Source organism: Piliocolobus tephrosceles, chromosome 3, assembly GCF_002776525.5.
Source record: "Piliocolobus tephrosceles isolate RC106 chromosome 3, ASM277652v3, whole genome shotgun sequence".
Lineage (NCBI taxonomy): Eukaryota > Metazoa > Chordata > Mammalia > Primates > Cercopithecidae > Piliocolobus > Piliocolobus tephrosceles.
In genome coordinates, this window is record NC_045436.1 from 119,051,641 (window position 1) to 119,071,345 (window position 19,705).

The following is a 19,705-nucleotide window of genomic DNA, read 5'->3' on the forward strand; positions in this document are numbered from 1 at the left end:
GCTTTTTAAAGCAGGTCCTTGATCCCATTCCTACTCTGTGGGTAGGACCACACAACTGGAGTCTCCATCCACCTCCTACAGGTGTGCTCAGGCTGGCAACAATTCTGTACCTGGGATAGAGCTGCCAGAAGGAGGGGCACGCTGCCATTTTGCTGTTTGACAGCTTTCACTGGTGATAACTCCAGGTACTGGAAAATCCGAGGTGACTAGAGACTGGAGAGAGCCCCCAGTATGCAGCAGCAGTCCTATGGAAAAGTGGCCAGGCTGTTAGATGGGTCCCCGTTCCCATATCTCTTTACCAGGCAAGTCTTCCAAGCCTGAGCCTCCAGACACCCCTCACCAGAGCTACTGAGCTGGTAACAACTCAGCAACTCCCCGAACAGAGCCTCTGGGGCAACTGAAAGCCTCTCTGCCACTGCCTCTGTAATGAAACTGCCCTTGATGCCCTGGGACTGGCTAAGAAGCAAAGACCCTAAGTGCCATATCCATACCTCCAACAAGATGCAATTGACTCAAGGAGAGGAGGTCAGTCCATCTCCCATGGGTTCCACACCCCCCACTGCTTGTCACCAGAAAGGGAACGCTTGGCTTAGGCCTATAGTACAGACCCTTCATCCTGGGTTGATTGCACTGAGTGATTATTGACCTGCATCTCTGTAGTGTGGAGTCCCCAGGAGACAAGAAAAAGATGCTTGGACACAACCACTACTAAGGTCTCTTCCTTTGCTGCCTCCAAGTTGGGGAAGAAATATAAACACTGAGATTGCTCCAGAGCTGTAGTGGGTAGCCATGAGTGCCAAACCATGATCTACAGCTAGCGCTCAAGGGAGAGAGGAACTCACACTTTCAGAGCATTGAGAGGGAACGCAGCTGCAGCTGTGAGGAAACATAGGGGAACCACACAACAGAGCTAGAGTCTACCAACTGACCAATAAGCCTATATGCCACCTACTGGATCACACCCCAAAGCTTCAACACTAAAAATACCTTGCTAACATACCCACCTCTGAAACCAGAGACGAGAAGTCAGTTTCATATAAAGACCCTGTACAAAGCCTTAGCCTGGTGAAAACATCTAGGAAAGAAGTCTATTGACTGTACTCAATCTACACTGCAGTTAAAGGAACTCCCATATGCAGGGATGAGAAAGAACCAATGCAAGAACTTTGGTAACTCAAATGGCTAGAGTGTCTTGTGTCTTTCAAATGACTGCACCAGTTCTCCAACAAGAGTTCTTAACTAGGCTGAACTGGTTGGAATGACAGAAGTAGAATTTGAAATATAGATAGGAACAGATTCAGTAGGATGGCAAAACCCAATCCAAGGAAAACAAGAATCACAATAAAGCAATACAGGAACTGAAGGACAAAATAGCTGGTATAAAAAATAACCAAACAGGTCTGACAGAGCTGAATAACACAATACAAGAATTTCACAGTGCAATCACAAGTATTAACAGCAGAATAAATCAAGCTGAGAGAAGAATCCCAGAACTTGAGGACTGGTTCTCTGAAATAAGATAGTCATAAAATGGAATGAACGAAAACTTTGAGAAGTATGGGATTATGTAAAGAGGACAAATCTATGAACCACTGGCATCCATGAAAGGGAGAGGGGAAAGAAAACAAATTGGAATACATATTTTGGGATATCATCCATCATAAAAACTTCCCCAACTTTGCTAGAGAGACCAACAGTCAAATTCAGAAAGTACAGAAAACTCCTGCAGGATTCTACACAAGAAGAGCATTACCAAGACACATAATCATCAGATTTTTCAAGGTTGACATGAAAGAATGTTAAAGACAGGTAGAGAGAAAGGGCAGGTCACCTACAAAGGGAACACTATCAGGCTAACAGTGGACATCTCAGCTGAAATCTTACAATCCAGAAGAGATTGGGGGACTATAATCAACATTCTTAAAGAAAAAAAATCTTCAACCTAGAATTTCATATCCAGCCAAACTAAGCTTCCTAAGCAAAGCAGAAATAAGATCCTTTACAGATAAGCAAATGTTGGGGGGTTTGTTACCATCAGAACTGCCTTACAAGAGATCTTGAAAGGAGCACTAAATATAGAAAGGAAAGACTGCTACCAGCAAATACAGAAACACACTTAGTCACACAGACCATTGTCACTAGAGAGCAACCACACAAATAAGCCAACATAATAACTACCTTACAACACAATGACAGGATCAAATCCACACATGTCAATACTAACCTTGAATGTAAATGGGCTAAATGCCCCACTTAAAAGGCACAAAGTGGCAAGCTGAATAAAAAAGCAAGACCCAAAGGTATGCTGTCTTCAGGAGATCCATTTCACATGAAATGACACCCATAGTCTCATAATAAAGGGATGCAGGAAAGTCTACAAAGCAAATGGAAAACAGAAAAAAGCAGGGAATGCATTCTTAATTTCAGACAAAACAGATGTCAAACCAACAAAGATAAAAAAAGACAAAGAAGGGCATTACATAACAGTAAAGGGTTTAATTCAACAAAAAGACCTAACTATCCTAAATATATATGCACCCAACACAGGAGCACCCAGATTTATAAAGCAAGTTCTTAGAGACCTACAAAGACACTTAGACTCCCACACAGTAATAGTGGGAGACTTCAACATTCCACTGACAGTATTAGACAGTTCATCAAGGCAGAAAATTAAACAAAGATACACAGGACCTGAACTCAACCTGAACTCAACCTTGGACCAAATTGATTTGATAGACCTTTACAGAAGTTTCCACCCAAAAACAACATAATATACATTTTTCTCATTGTTAAATGGCACATACTCTAAAATTGACCACATAATTGGGTACAAAACAATCCTCAGCAAATGTAAGAGAACTGAAAGCATACCAAATCCACTCTCAGACCACAGTGCAATAAAAATAGATGTCAAGACTAAGAAAGTTGCTCAAAACCATGGAATTACATGGAAATTACACAACATGCTCCTGAATGGCTTCTGGGTAATTAATGAAATTATGGCAGAAATAAAAAAGTTCTTTGAAACTAATGAGAACAAAGATACAACACATCAGAATCTCTGGGGGCACAACTAAGGCAGTGTTAAGAGAGAATTTCATAGCACTAAATGGCCACATCCCAAAGTTAGAAATACCTCAAATTAACAACCTAACATCACAATGGAAAGAATTTGAGAAGCAAGAGCAAACCCACCACAAAGCTGGCAGAAGACAAGAACTAACCAAAATCAGAGCTGAAATGAAGGAAATCAAGACACAAAAAACCATTCAAAATATAAACAAATCTGGCCGGGCGCAGTGGCTCACGCCTGTAATCCTAGCACTTTGGGAGGCTGAGGCAGGTGGATCATGAGGTCAGGAGATTGAGACCATCCTAGCTAACATGGTGAAATCTCGTCTTTACTGAAAATACAAAAAAAATTAGCCAGGCATGGTGGCGGGCACCTATAGTCCCAGCTACTTGGGAGGCTGAGGCAGGAGAATGGTGTGAACCTGGGAGGTGGAGCTTGTAGTGAGCCGATATCGCACCACTGCACTCCAGCCTGGGCGACTGAGCAAGACTCTGTCTCCAAAAAAAAAAAAAAAAAAAAAAAAAAAAGTGTATATATATAAAAATATACAAATCCAGGAGTTGGTTTTGTTAAAAAATTAACAAGATACATAGGCTGCTAACTAGACTAGTGAAAAAGAAAAGAGGGAAGATCCAAATAAAGGCAATTATAAATTACAAAGGGAATGTTACCACTGACCCCACAGAAATAAAAATAGCCATCAGAAACTACTACAAACAGCCCTGTGCACACAAACTAGAAAACATAGAAGAGATGGATAAATTCTGGGACACATACACACTCCCAAGACTGAACTGGGAAGAAATTGATTACCTGACCAATAACGAGCTCCAAAATTGAATCAGTAATAAATACTCTACCAGCCAAAAAAAAAAAAAAAAAAAAAAAAAAAGAAAAAAGAAAAGCCCAGGACCTGGTGGATTCACAGCTAAATTCTACCAGATGTACAAAGAAGAGCTGGTACCATTCCCATAGAAACTCTTCCAAAAAGTTGAGGAGGAGGATTCCTCCCCAACTCATTCTATGAGGCCAGCATCATCCTGATACCAACACTTGGCAGAGACACAGCCAGAAAAGAAAACTGCGGGCCAATATCCTTGATGAACATTGATGCAAAAATCTTCAACAAAATACTTGCAAACTGAATCCAGCAGCATATCAAAAAGTGAATCCACCACAGTCAAGTAGGTTTCATCCTGGGGATGCAAGGTTGGTTTGACATATGCAAATCAATAAATGTAATTCATCACATAAACAGAGCTAAAGACAAAAAACAAATGATTATCTCAATAGGTGCAGAAAAGGCTCTCAATAAAATTCAACACCCCTTCATGTTAAACACTATTAATAAACTAGGTATTGAAGGACATACCTCAAAACAATAAGAGCCATCTATGACAAATCACAGCCAACACTATACTGAATGGGCAAAAGCTGGAAGCATTACCTTTGACAACCAGCACAAGATGCCCTCTCTCACCACTTCTATTCAACATAGTATCGGAATTCCTGGCCAAAGCAGTGAGGCAAGAGAAAGAAATAAAGGGCATCGAAATAAGAAGAGAGGAAGTCAAACTATCTCTGTTTGCAGATGACATGATCCTATATCTAGAAAATCCCATAGTCTTGGCCCATAAGCTCCTTCAGCTGATAGCTTCAGCAAACTTTCAGAATACAGAATCAATGTACAAAAATCAATAGCGTTCTTATATACCAACAATAGCCAAGCTGAGAGCCAAATCAGAAAGGGAATTCCATTCACAATTGCCACAAAAAGAATAAAATGCCTATGAATACAGTTAACAAGGAAGGTGAAAGATCTTTGCAATGAGAATTGCAAAACACTGCTCAAAGAAATCAGAGAAGACATAAACAAATGGAAAAACATCTCATGCTCATGGATAGAAAGAATCAATATCATTGAAATGGCCATTCTGCCCAAAGCAATTTACAGTTTTAAGCTATTTCTATCAAACTATCATTGACATTCTTCACAGAACTAGAAAAAACTATTTCGAAATTCATACGGAAGCAAAAAGGATCCCAAATAGCAAAGGCAATCCTAAGTAAAAAGAACAAAGCTGGAGGCATCATGCTACCTGACTTCAAGTTACAGGCTACAGTAACCAAAACAGCATGGTACTTGTACAGAAACAGACACATAGACCAATGGAACAGAATAGAGAGCCCAGAAATAAGGCTGCACACGTATGACCACCTGATCCTTGAAAAGGCTAACAAGAAGCAATGGGAAAAAGACTCTCTATTAAATAAATGGTGCTGTGATAACTGGCTAGCAATATGCAGAAGACTGAAGCTGGACCCATTCTTTTCCCCAATACAAAAATCAACTCAAGGTAGATTAAAGACGTACATGTAAACTCCAAAACTGTAAAAACCCTGGAAGACAACCTAGGCAATACCATCCTGGACACATGAACAAGCAAGAATTTCATGATGAAGATACTAAAAGCAATTGCAACAATAGCAAAAATTGACAAGTGGGATCTAGTTAAACTTAAGAGCTTCTGCACAGCACAAGAAACTATCAACAGAGTAAACAGACAACCAATAAAATGAGAGAACATATTTGCAAATTATGCATCTGACAAAGGTCTAATATCTAGTATATACAAGGAACTTAAACAAATTTACAAGAGAAAAACAAACCCCATAAAAAGGTGGGCAAAGCACATGAACAGACACTTATCAAAAGAAGACATATATATGGCCAACAAGCATATGAAAAAAACCTCAATATCACTGATCATTAGAGAAATACACAATCAGATACTATGTCACACCAGTCAGAATGGCTATTACTAAAAAGTCAAAAAATAACAGATGCTGGTGAGATTGTGGAGAAAAGGGAACACTTATAAAAGGTTGGTGGGAGGGTACATTAATTCAACCATTGTGGAAAGCAATATGGTGATTACTCAAAGAACTAAAAGGAGAACTATCATTTGACCCAAGAATCTCATTACTGGGTATATATCCAGAGGAATATAAATCATTCTACCCTAAAGACACATGCATACAAATGTCCCTTGAAGCACTGTTCATGATAGAAAAGACAGGGAATCAACCTAAATGCCCATCAATGACAGATGTATAAAGAAAATGTGGTATATACACCATAGAATACTATTCAGCCATAAAAAAGAATGAGATCATGTTTTTTGCGGGAACATGGAAGGAGCCGGAGGCTATCCTCAGCAAACTAATGCAGGAACAGAAAATACTGCAAACACTGCACGTTCTTACTTATAAGTAGGAGCTAAACGATGATAACTTATGAACACAAAGAAGGAAACAACAGACACTGGGGTCTACTTGACGGTGGGGGATGTGAGGAGGGAGAGGAGCAAAAAAGATAACTGTTGGGTACTGGGCTTAATTCCTGGATGATGAAATAATCTGTACAACAAATCCCCATGACATGAGTTTACCTATGGAACAAAACTTCAAAACTTCACATGTACCCCCTCAACCTAAAATAAAAGTAAACATTTTTCTTGAGATTTGTGATATTTTGAAAAAGTTTGCAGATGAATCATGTAGCCTAGACATATTAAAAAATTAAGAAAAAGTTAGGTGTGTCATGAATGCACAAAATATGTGTAGATACTACTCTATTTATGCGTTACTTGATTATGTTATTGATAAGGCTTCCAGTCAACAGTAGGCTATTAGTAGTTAAGTTTTTGGGCATTTAAAAATTACACATGAAGTTTTGACTATTCAGGGTTGGCACCCTGCATTGTATAAGGATCGATTGTACTAAGAAGTTATTTGCTCTTTTTATTCTTATTCTATCACGATTGCATAGCGGTTTTCCAGAGGCTACATGATGTGTGACACAGCGAGAGAATGAGTGCAGAAGCAGATATGAGAATCTACCTATCTTCTAGGTAGTCAGATAGTAAAGAGAGTTACAAATACGTAAAAACAGTGCTACAATTCTTACTAAAGTTTTTGTGTTTTTTTGTAGAGTAATTTTGTTTTGTTTTGAAAATATGTAATTTTTCATGTAAATAGTTTATTTATGTTAACATGTATTTGGTTTATTGTTATTTTTAAGAAGTTACTTGAAATGTTAAAATTTGGCCAGGTGCCATGGTTCATGACTGTAATCCCAGCACTTTGGGAGGCCAAGGCAGGCGGATTACCTGAGGTCAGGAGTTTAAGACCAGCCTGGCCAACGTGGTGAAACCCCATCTCTACTAAAAATACAAAAATTAGCCGGGCGTAGTGGTGCGTGCCTGTAGTCCCAGCTACTTGGGTGTCTGAGGCAGGAGAATTGCTTGAACTCAGCAGGCGGCGGAGGTTGCAGTGAGCAGCGACACTCCAGCCTGGGCAACAGGGTGAGACTGTCTCAAAAAAAAAAATAAAATAAAATAAAATAAAAAAACCAAAATAAAAAATAAAAAAGTTAAAAAAATTGCTTTAATTCAAGCCTGAGGTATTGCTCTTCACACGAGGGCATTAGCTGCGGGGATCTACCCACAGACTTTGACCTAAATGACGAATGAATAAAACGTACACTGACACACAGATATTCTGCTTTGCCAGTCCTGCTGAGCGTCCAACTGCCTGCACACCAAAAGAGGTTTGTCACTGCAGCTGACCTTGAGTCGCACTTCAGGCATTTATTTAGTATACAATTAACAACAGAAACTTTGAGTAAAAACACTTGTGGATAATTAACATAGTTAAGAGAGTAGTTCTAGGAATGATTAAAGCTCAGGTACTGCGGTCTAAAGTAAATACTATTGGGGGCAATATCTTTGGTCAATCTCCAACCCATCTGCTACCCAGGGCCATCTGGCTCAAAGGCTAGTTAATGGAGGTAGGGTAAACAGACTTAACTGGGGGAGCCTCTATTGTCTTTAATATTTACCTTATGATAATGCTCTAAGGTAAGAACTGGCTGCCTGCAGCCTGTTCAATTATTACAAGCTACGTAACCTTTTGGCCTTCTAAAAAGTTTGTGAGTATTCTTCATAACTTCCCTTAATATTTCCTTTTAATATTTTTGCCACCATGCTGAATCACAACAAAAGCCCTTTGGCTTCCTTGGTCATTTTTAAGAGTGTAAAAGGGTCCTGAGATAAGAACATTTGAGAACCTATGTAATAGAAGTTTGTTTTAACCAGTGATATAATGTAACATTGGAGAAAACACCTGGTTATGTTATGTGATTCTAATTCTGTAAAATCATAGATATACAGGTGCATAGAGAAGAGACTGAAAAGAAATATATAAAAACAGTAATCATCTTTGTTAGAATTATGGATGATAAATTTTGACTACATTTCTTTTTAGCATTTCTACAATGGATATGAATTATTTTGTTATTAAGATGAAATAGGCTGCTCTGCCTATGGAGCAGCTATTCTTTTATTCCCTTACTTAATAAATTTGCTGGCCGGGCGCGGTGGATCAAGCCTGTAATCCCAGCACTTTGGGAGGCCGAGACGGGCGGATCATGAGGTCAGGAGATGGAGACCATCCTGGCTAACATGGTGAAACCCCCGTCTCTACTAAAAAATACAAAAAACTAGCCGGGCGAGGTGGTGGGCACCTGTAGTCCCAGCTACTCAGGAGGCTGAGGCAGGAGAATGGCGTGAACCCGGGAGGCGGAGCTTGCAGTGAGCTGAGATCTGGCCACTGCACTCCAGCCTGGGCGACAGAGCAAGACTCCATCTCAAAAAAAAAAAAAAAAAAAAGAAGAAAGAAAATTAAAAAAAAAAAATTGCTTTCACTTAAAAAAAAGATGAAATAATATATTAGATGTCATTTAAAATATAGCACATGCTGATTCTGTGGTAATGCGTATGTGGTAAAATAGATTAGAATGAATTATTTTAGACATTTGAGATTATTTTCAACTCTATGCAATTTAGTCCTTGAAAATAATTTCTCCCATTTCAAAGAAGGATAAAAATCTGTCTAACCTCAGGATGAGCTTACCTCTATTTTCTCAGAACTCTTTCAAATGATTCCCTTGTAGAGAAAATTTCTGCAGAGAAGAGGACTGAAAATTAGACATGAGGTCAGAACAAAATGATAATGCAAATCTGAAGATACAATTCTGGGAACCTCCATTCTGGGATTTCTCATGTTGCAACTCATGTAATTGCATTCATTCCTATTAGGTTGTTGCCATGTCATTGATAGTTACATTGGAACGCACAAATTTAATTAATAACTCCTTTTAGTCATTTATAAACACATACTGGATGATTTTTGTTAGTATGCTCAGATGCTGAGATTACAAAGGTGAATAATCATGGCCTCTTTCCTCAAGGAACTTACAGTTTGTGAGAAAATCAGACATATAAAGAACCAGTTAAGGTTTGGTCTACAAGTGTTATAGTAGAGAGATGTGTCAAGAACTATACTATTATATAAAGTTTATAAGTTAGTTGATTTACACAACCAGAATTTATTAAGTTCTAACTTTGTGCAGAGTATAGTCATAGGGGGTATAAGATCATGGCAAATAATTTTGCCTCCTAGAAGTTTACACTTTAGTTGAGGAGATAGTTATGCACACACACACACACACACACCCCCCAAATCCACAGTGGTAGTTCAAGGCTAAGGGCTAATTACTTATAGTAAATAGAGCCGTAGGATTTTATGGAAGAGACCTTTAGGGGCAGGAACAGTTGCAAAGCCTAATTGCAAATGACTTTGAATGAACCTTGAAGAGGAGATAGAACTGCAGGTCAGAGAGGAGGGAGACAATGTCCGAAGGTGGGCGGGGCGGGCGGGGCAGTAAAATAATATACACTCTTTGTTCTCTTCAGACCTGAAGACCCTTTCTAAATAACAAATATTTCCTTTTCTGAAGTGAAATTTATGGCAAAAACTCATCTGCACATATAATTTAAACAATACATTACATTAAATAAAAATATGTTCTTATTATAACTTAAAGGAGAAAGAAAAATGTAATAGAATGTACATTTTAATATATAATGCTTGAGCATGACTACGGAAGTAGCCAAAATGAAATAGATGTTTGCACCTACTTGTAATGACCAAGGCAGAACTTAGAAGCAGCTAAATTAAAAGCCATGCTGAATACAAAGTAGAAGAAAATGAAAGAGCAGAGGTACAGAGGATATGAGAATAAAAACTATTGCTAGGATTAGTAATGACAGTCTAGACCTGTCTATATATATGAGAAAGAGATAAATAACCTTAACTGCAGGAGGGATAACATGTCAAGACAAACTATGGATTGTTGACGTGAGAAAATGAGGAAGTATAATATTCTTGCAAATGACCTGGACCTTATTTATGAGTGTGTGTTAAAATAATTCCCTGTGTTGCATGGGATGGAGACAAGACAGAATATTTCAGAAAACAAATTCTATCTTGAAACCACATGAGGAGGTATACATTCTGTCTTGAGTATCTCAAAAGACCACAGAGCTCATGTGCTTTGATAGTCAACAGGAACTTAGCTATTGAAAAAAGGAATAGCAGTACAGGGGACAATAGAGAAGTTTCATGGCAGATCTCTGAGACTGGACGATTGAAAAGATAGGAAAAGACTGAAGAACAACAGGCAATTTCAAGTAATAATTTTTATGATGTAGATTTCTTATCATTATGCCACAAAATTAAAATAACAGATGTTAATAAGATGCGATGAGATCATTACATTTCATGTCTATCAATTACTTTTTTTTTTTTTTGAGCTGGAGTTTCAGTCTTGTCGCCCAGGCTTGAGTGCAATGGTGCGATCTCGGCTCACTGCCACCTCCACTTCCCAGGTTCAAGCAGGCCTCCTGCTTCAGCCTCAAGACTAGCTGGGATTACAGGCATGTGTCACCATGCCCAGCTAATTTTGTATTTTTAGTAGAGACAGGGTTTCACCATGTTCACCAGGCTGTTCTCAAACTGCTGACTGCCTATCAATTATTATTAATGGTGTCTCAATTTTTTACTGAGAAGTATTTGCATCAGCTACAAACGCCAGTGATGTAAGCATGTGCTATTGGCTCAAATGCCATGAGTGGTGCTGCCTGTAGGGACATTTCCACAATGTGAAGAACTCTTGGAAAAGTTTGAACAAAAACAAAGTACAACATATGCAAATCGATAAATGTTATTCATCTTCCTATGATAAAGATGAGGAGATGAACTTAAAGTATTTTGCTTGTGTTAACACTGAGCAAGAAATATATATTGTGTTATAGATAAAAAAGAATTAGATTCTAGGCTCGGATAAACAAATTGTTTTATTTACGTGCATGAAAATCTGGTGGGGCATTTGAAAGTCATGCCGAGGATGAACCAAATATTCCTAGTCTGGCTCTTCCCTATGCATTATGAGACATCTAGCAGCACACATCAATAGCACCTCAAATCATTGGCACAGACAAATATGTTCATAAAAGTTGCCAAAATTCCTCCCAGGAGTGTTCAATCTTTATTATGAGGTCCTACACAGCAGTGAAAAAAAGACTTGGGTTAAGTGAAGTTACACTGTTAAACTAATTCATTATAGTGGATTTGAAAGAAGTGATGTGGTCTTTTTTTGGGTAGAGTCAACCGGTGGAGACAAATGCCAATGTAGATTTTGTTCAAAAAGTATTGAGAAGCAGTTGGAAGTTTCTAATGTCTTATTGTAAAATTCACACCTTTGTAGTTTCTCATGTTTCTGTAATTTTTATACTATCACAGCTCAAAAGGATCAAACTTCTTGGATACAAAAACAGTGAGTCCTGCTGCATTCACTGCAAAGCAAAAGAAAAAAATTACAAAACAAAAAACAATGAGCTTGCAAGTTGTACTGACCCACTAGTAGATGTTTAAGCAGCTCTTAAATCCCAGCTGTCTGCCATACATTTCTGGTTAAAGTATCAATTGTAGGCAATGTTTATTTTAGGGATGTCATTCCTGGAATATCATGTTTGCTCACCACATCAAGTAGATAACTACTAGTTGTGTAATAATGGGGGTAGAAATGAAGTGTCTGCTAGAATTTTGTTTTCTGAAATTTTGTAGTTTGTGATGATGTGAATATTTAAATCATGTCTAAGTTAGGAAAGAATCAAGAATGTACCTGACTTTTCTGAAGACAACTGACCACATCTGTACTCAAGTTTTTGGGTCTTTTTTCTCCTTTAGTGTCAGCTCTCTTACTGTATATTGTATACTGACTGTAGCGTATTATGGAAATTTGAAGTTTAAATGTTCAGTATCTTCCAAAGGATATTGTATCCTTTCATTAAGGATAGATGTTATTTTCCTGTTTTTTAATGGAGAAAGAAGTTATTTTCATAGTCCAACATGAATACATACCAATCATCCTTTCTTGCAAGAGTTGGTGCTTTTTCTTGAGTTCAGGCCCAAGAAATGTTCTGAGACTTGGTAATTTCCTGGAAAAAAGTATAGAGTGATTTCAAGGACACAGATTACATCTTATATCTTTTGTATTTCCAACTATAGTGTCTAGCACATAATAGGCACACAGTGAATGTTTTTTGAGTGAGAGAATCAGGGAAAAATACATGTGTAGAGAGAGTGGTCACTGCGCTGTGATTTTTCTTGGTTTATTTTCACTAAGTCTTTTTCTGCTGATGTTGTCTGGCCAGCAGAGGGCATTCAAGGTCCACCTTACAATTGGGGAACGCCCTGGGGAAAGAAGAACATGTCTAGCTACAGAAATTTAACTGTCAGAAAAGGAAACTGATGAATTTGAAATGGTCAAGAGGGCTTAATTTAAGTCTTCCAGTATAAGATTACTTTTATAGTGCTAACTAATCTTGACACCATGTGAATAATACATTAGAGGAAAGTGTTTATTTTTATTTGATTTTGAAATGTGGAAATACCAGAAAGTTTAAAGGAGAAAATAAAAATTGCCCAGAACTAACTTTGGCTCACATTTGGCTGTATATCTATTTTTATTTTTAGATACATAATATATAGAATGTAAGTTCCTCAAGGAATGGGATTTTTGTATTTACTGCATTATTCCAAGTGCGGTTTGAAGTGTATGGAAACTCACCGTGCTATCTTTCCAATGCTTTTATAAGTCTAAAATTATTCCCACATAAAAGGTTAAAACATAAAAAACTGTTTATGTTGCAAAACAAAAAGTTTAACTATGCCTTTCATCTTGATTCAGTTCTTAGCATATGACTGCAGCCCTAACCATCTTCATGAAAAAGAAGAAATAAAAAATATAAATGTAAATCAGATTTTCTTTTGTAAAGAATGATAATTTTATTACAGAATGCAGAAGCAGCCTTGGCGATCTACTGTGAAACCTTAACTGACACAAGGTCTATAAAGCATTGTTCCTGTGAGGTGAAAATTATATTTTCTGCATTTTTTTTTTTTTTTTTGCGATGGAGTCTTGCTCTGTCACCCAGGCTGGTGTGCAATGGCGCGATCTCGGCTCACTGCAACATCCGCCTCCCGAGTTCAAGCGAGTCTCCTGCCTCAGCCTCCCGAGTAGCTGGGATTACAGGCGCCCACCATCAGGCTTGGCTAATTTTTTGTATTTTTAGTAGAGACAGGGTTTCACCATGTTGGTCAGGCTGGTCTCAAACTCCTGACCTCAGGTGATCCACCCACCTTGGCCTCCCAAAATGCTGGGATTACAGGTGTGAGTCGCTGCACCTGGCCTGAAACTTTTTTGATATAGGAATTTCTGAAACTTTCCCTTGGATTCAATGGAGGTTTTTTATTGTTTGTTTATTTTTTATTTATCTATTTTTTTGAGATGGAGTCTGGCTCTGACGCCCAGGCTGGAGTGCAATGGTGCCATCTCGGCTCACTGCAAGCTCCGCCTGCCTCCCGGGTTCACGCCATTCTCCTGCCTCAGCTTCCCGAGTAGCTGGGGCTACAGGCACCCACCACCATGCCCGGCTAATTTTTTTTGTATTTTTAGTAGAGACAGGGTTTCTCCATGTTAGCCAGGATGGTCTCGATCTCCTGACCTCGTGATCCACCTGCCTCGGCCTCTGGAAGTGCTGGGATCACAGGTGTGAGCCACCGCGCCCAGGCTGCATTTTCAAGTATGTCATGTGTGTAGTGTCAACTCTGCAGTATGCCCACTATTTGACTTCTTTAAAGCATCTAGAATAATTTCAAAATTTTAATGTGCTTACTATTGTAATGGTTTAAAGACAGATTTGATCAGATCTGAGAATATAAGCTCATAACTTTCAGCAGTCTTGTAGTAGTCACTTGTTTGGCATGGTGTAAAAGCTTCCCTAAGCATGTTTCTGAAGATTGCATTGGTGTAACCAGCTTCAGTTAGTCTGGTGAGACATTTCTTTGAAAACCAAATCAGATTACAATTACACTGTGTAGGGCAGACAGAACGTGGAGGTGAGTGAATGATTGGTAATTAACTAGAAGAAACTTGCTGACACAACGTCTGATTTTTAGCAGTGATATAGATGCATGTTGATGCTTATAGACATGAATTTTCCTTTTCTGTTACCCCACAACTACATCCTTCCAAGTGGTAGAGTTTGGGAAGAAATAGAGCATAATTAAGCAATCTTACATTAGCTGATCAATCACATAAATAGTGCCCACAAGAACGTACAACACAGTCCTGGTCAGAGTCATATCTTGCAACTCATATAGATCCCTGAGGGGCATGGGTCCAATTGGTCATCCTCACTGGCTACTCACAGATGAGAGTTCTTCCATCTCTCATAGAAATAACAGTTTCAGTTTATATATTACTCTATACAGCAGAGGGGAACAAAGAAACCTTCCCTTTGGATTCAAGCATTTTCCATGGCTGCTAGATTATTTTAGTTTAGGCCCCACACTTTATTTGTCCCAGGCTTCCAAAGCAAGTAGTCATTTCTATCCGATTACCCATTGGATAGGGCTGATGGAGGGGTCTCATTCCATGGATGGAGTGCGTATGAGGTGGTCAGATCTTTCACACTGCTAAGACGGACCACTTCTTAGCTTGTCTTCCATTTGATATTATTCCTAACAACTCTCTCTTCCCTTCTTTTTCTTCTCTTACCAAATGCCCCCTCTGTTATCCTTGGGAAATGTCATGTAGCAGCAACAGAGAGGGACAACGAGAAAAAAACAAATTATCTGACTGATTCCAGTTTACAGGAAGGGATAAAGAGCAAACAATTCATAATGATAGGAAATTCCAACTTATTCTTTATATGGTTAGATCAACAGAGACAAAATTTGTTTTTGCTACAAAAATGTCTTTTTTCCTCAGACACATTACGGTTTATTACTATCATGTAATATTTGGCAACTATCTTTCTTTAAAAAATTTTTTTTATTATACTTTAAGTTCTGGGATACAAGTGCAGAAGGTTCAGGTTTGTTACATAGGTATTCATGTGCCATGGTGGTTTGCTGCACCCATCAACCTGTTATCTACATTAGGTATTTCTCCTAATTCTATCCCTGCCCTATTCCCCACCCCCCGATAAGCCCCGATGTGTGATGTTCCCTTCCCTGTGTCCATATGTTCTTATTATTCAACTCCCACTTATGAGTGAGAACATGCGGTGTTTGGTTTTTTGTTCCTGTGTTAGTTTGCTGAGAATGATGGTTTCCAGCTGCATCCATATCCCTGCAAAGAATATGAACTCATCTTTTTTTTTTATGGCTGCATAGTATTCCATGGTATATATGTGCCACATTTTCTTTATCCTGTCTATCATTGATGGGCATTTGGGTTGGTTCCAAATCTTTGCTATTGTGAACAGTGCTGCAATAAACATACGTGTGCACATGTCTTTATAATAGAATGATTTATAATCTTTTGGGTATGTACGCAGTAATGTGATTGCTGGGTCAAATGATATTTCTGGTTCCAGATCCTTGAGGAATCACCACACTGTCTTCCACAATGATTCAACTAATTTATACGCCCACCAATAGTGTAAAAGTGTTCCTATTTCTCCACATCCTGTCCAGTGTCTGTTGTTTCCTGACTTTTTGATGATCGCCATTCTAACTGGCATGAGATGGTATCTCATGTGGTTTGATTTGCTTTTCTCTAATGACCAGTGATGATGAGCTTTTTTTCATATGTATGTTGGCCACATAAAAGTCTTCTTTTGAGAAGTGTCTGTTCATATCCTTTGCCCACTTTTTGATGGGGTTGTTTCTTTCTTGTAAATTTGTTTGAGTTCTTTGTAGATTCTGATTATTAGCCCTTTGTCAGATGGGTAGATTGTAAAAATTTTCTCCCATTCTGTAGGTTGCCTGTTCACTCTGATGGTAGTTTCTTTTGCTGTGCAGAAGCTCTTTAGTTTAATTAGATCCCATTTGCCAATTTTGGCTTTTGTTGCCATTGCTTTTGGTGTTTTAATCATGAAGTCCTTGCCCATGCCTATGTCCTGAATGGTATTGCCTAGGTTTTCTTCTAGGGATTTATGGTTTTAGGTCTAACGTTTAAGTCTCTAATCCATCTTCAATTAATTTTTATATAAGGTGTTAAGGAAGGGATCCAGTTTAGGCTTTCTACATAGGGCTAGCCAGTTTCCCCAGCACCATTTATTAAATAGGGAATCCTTTCCCCATTGCTTGTTTTTGTCAGGTTTGTCAAAGATTAGATGGTTGTAGATGTGTGGTGTTATTTCCGATGGCTCTATTCTTTTCCATTGGTCTATATCTCTGTTTTGGTACCAGTACCATGCTCTTTTGGTTACTGTAGCCTTGTAGTATAGTTTGAAGTCAGGTAGTATGATGCTCTAGTTTCGTTCTTTTTGCTTAGGATTGTCTTGGCTATGCGGGCTCTTTTTTAGTTCCATATGACATATCAGCAGCTTTTTTTCTAATTCTGTGAAGAAAGTAAATGGTAGCTTGGTGGGGATAGCATTGAATCTATAAATTACTTTGGGCAGTGTGGCCATTTTAATGATATTGATTTTTCCTATCCATGAGCATGGAATGTTTTTCCATTTGTTTGTGTCCTCTCTTATTTCCTTGAACAGTGGTTTGTAGTTCTCCTTGAAGAGAACTACACATCCCTTTTAGGTTGTATTATTAGGTATTTTATTCTCTTTGTAGCAATTGTGAATGGGAGTTCACTCATGATTTGTGTATCTGTTTGTCTATTGTTAGTGTATAGGAATGCTTGTGATGTTTGCACATTGATTTTGTATCCTGAGACTTTGCTGAAGTTGCTTATCAGCTTAAGGAGACTTGAGACTGAGACAATGGGGGCTTTCTAAATATACAATCATGTCATCTGCAAACAGAGACAGTTTGACTTCCTCTCTTCCTATTTGAATACGCTTTATATCTTTCTCTTGCCTGATTGCCTTGGCCAGAACTTCCAATACTATGTTGAATACGAGTGGTGAGAGAGGGCATCCTTGTCTTGTGCCAGTTTTCAAAGGGAATGCTTCCAGCTTTTGCCCATTCAGTTTGATATGGACTGTGGGTTTGTCATTAACAGCTCTTATTATTTTGAGATACGTTCCATCAATACCTAGTTTATTGAGAGTTTTTTTTTTTTTTTTTAGTATGAAGGGGTGTTGAATTTTATGGAAGACCTTTTCTGCATCTATTGAGATAATCATGTGGTTTTTGTCATTGGTTCTGTTTATGTGATAGATTATGTTTATTGATTTGCATATGTTGAACCAGCCTTGCATCCCAGGGTGAAGCTGGCTTGATCTTGATGGATAAGCTTTTTGATGTGCTGTTGGATTTGGTTTGCCAATATTTTCTTGAGGATTTTTGCATCAACGTTCATCAGGGATATTGGCCTGAAATGTTCTTTTCTTGTGTCTCTACCAGGTTTTGGTATCAGGATGATGCTGGCCTCATAAAATGAGTTAGGGAGGATTCCCTCTTTTTCTATTGTTTGGAATGGTTTAAGAAGGAATGGGACCAGCTCCTCTTTGTACCTCTGGTAGAATTCAGCTGTGAATCTGTCTAGTCCTGGCCTTTTTTTGGTTAGTAGGCTACTAATTACTGCCTCAATTTCAGAACTTGTTATTGGTCTATTCAGGGATTTGATTTCTTCCTTGTTTAGTCTTGGGAAGGGGCATGTGTCCAGTAATTTATACATTTCTTCCAGATTTTCCAGTAATTTATCCATTTCTTCCAGATTTTCTAGTTTATTTGTGCAGAGGTGTTTATAGTATTCTCTGATGGTAGTTTGTATTTCTGTGGGATCAGTGGTGATATTCCCTTTATCATTTGCTATTGTGTCTATTTGATTATTCTCTCTTTTCTTCATTATTAATCTGGTTAGTGGTCTATTTTGTTAACCTTTTCACAAAACCAGCTCCTGGATTCTTTGATTTTTTGAAGGGCTTTTCATGTCTCTATCTCCTTCAGTTCTGCTCTAATCTTAGTTCTTTCTTGTTTTTGCTAGCTTTTGAATTTGTTTGCTCTTATTTCTCTAGTTTTGTTGATGTCTATTAGGTCCACTTGGTCCAGAGCTTAATTCAAGTCCTGGATATTCTTGTTAATTTTCTGTGTCATTGATCTAATATTGACAGTGTGGTGTTAAAGTCTCCCACTATTATTGTGTGGGAGTCTAAGTCTCTTTGCAGGTCTCTAAGAACTTGCTTTATTAATTTGGATGGTCCTCCATCTCTTTATTTTGAGCCTAAGTGTGTCTTTGCACGTGAGATGGATTGTAAACATGCACTGGCACCTGTGACATGTGCAGAGGACTTGAGAGGTTTTCTCAGAGCTTGTCAAGATGTGGGAACTGAGCTTCATTGCTCTTCAGTATTGACTTAGGCAATGGCTAATTTGGTAGCTGTCAGATCTAAAAGAAGCCAAGGGTCAAGCCCTAAAGTGGAAAAGTTTTATAAGTGCAGAAAAATTTGGCGTTTCAAAAGAGAACAACACTGGATCTCTGGGAAAAAGGGGTCTTGTAACACAGTTCCCATCTTAACAACAACAACAACAAAACACCAGGACTTTGCCTTTGCATTGATAAAGGAAATCACTGGGCTAATCAATGCCACTCGAAATTTCATCAAAACAGCAGCCCCTGTCAGGAAGTGAGAAGGCAGCCTGGACCCGGGCACCTCAAACTATGAGGGCATACCCCGTCCAGGCCACATCTCCGTTTCCAGGGTGGGTTTCCCAAGGCACATTGATTCTCTCTCCCCAGGAACTCCTGGAAGTGCAGTATTAGATCTCCCAGTTAGAGAACAGGTTACGTTAATTGGAAGAAAAACTCACTAAGATTCACCCTTGTATTTGGAGATCTTTGCTAACAGGATATGTGGGATTAATTTTGAGTAAAAGTCATCTTAACTTACAGGACATTACCGTAGTCCCAGGAGTTGTTGATTCAGATTGTGAAGAAGAAATTCACGTGGTGGTAATATCACAAGATCTTTGGGATTTTGAACCGGGAGAATATATTGCTCAACTGTTGCTTATTCCCTGTAAATTGCAGCCTTCTCTATGTAAGAAGTGAAGAGGTCAGGGATTTAGAAGGGCAACTAGGAGAGAGATTTATCTATCACAACCCATAGCATCTCATAGACCCACTTGTGCAGTGTAGATTGAAGAAAAGAAGTTTTGTAGGCTTATGGATACGGGACAAGAGACTGGTCTCTCATGGTAATAGATCTTGAGGATTGTTTATGAGAGGGATAAGCCTTGATTTGCTTTCTC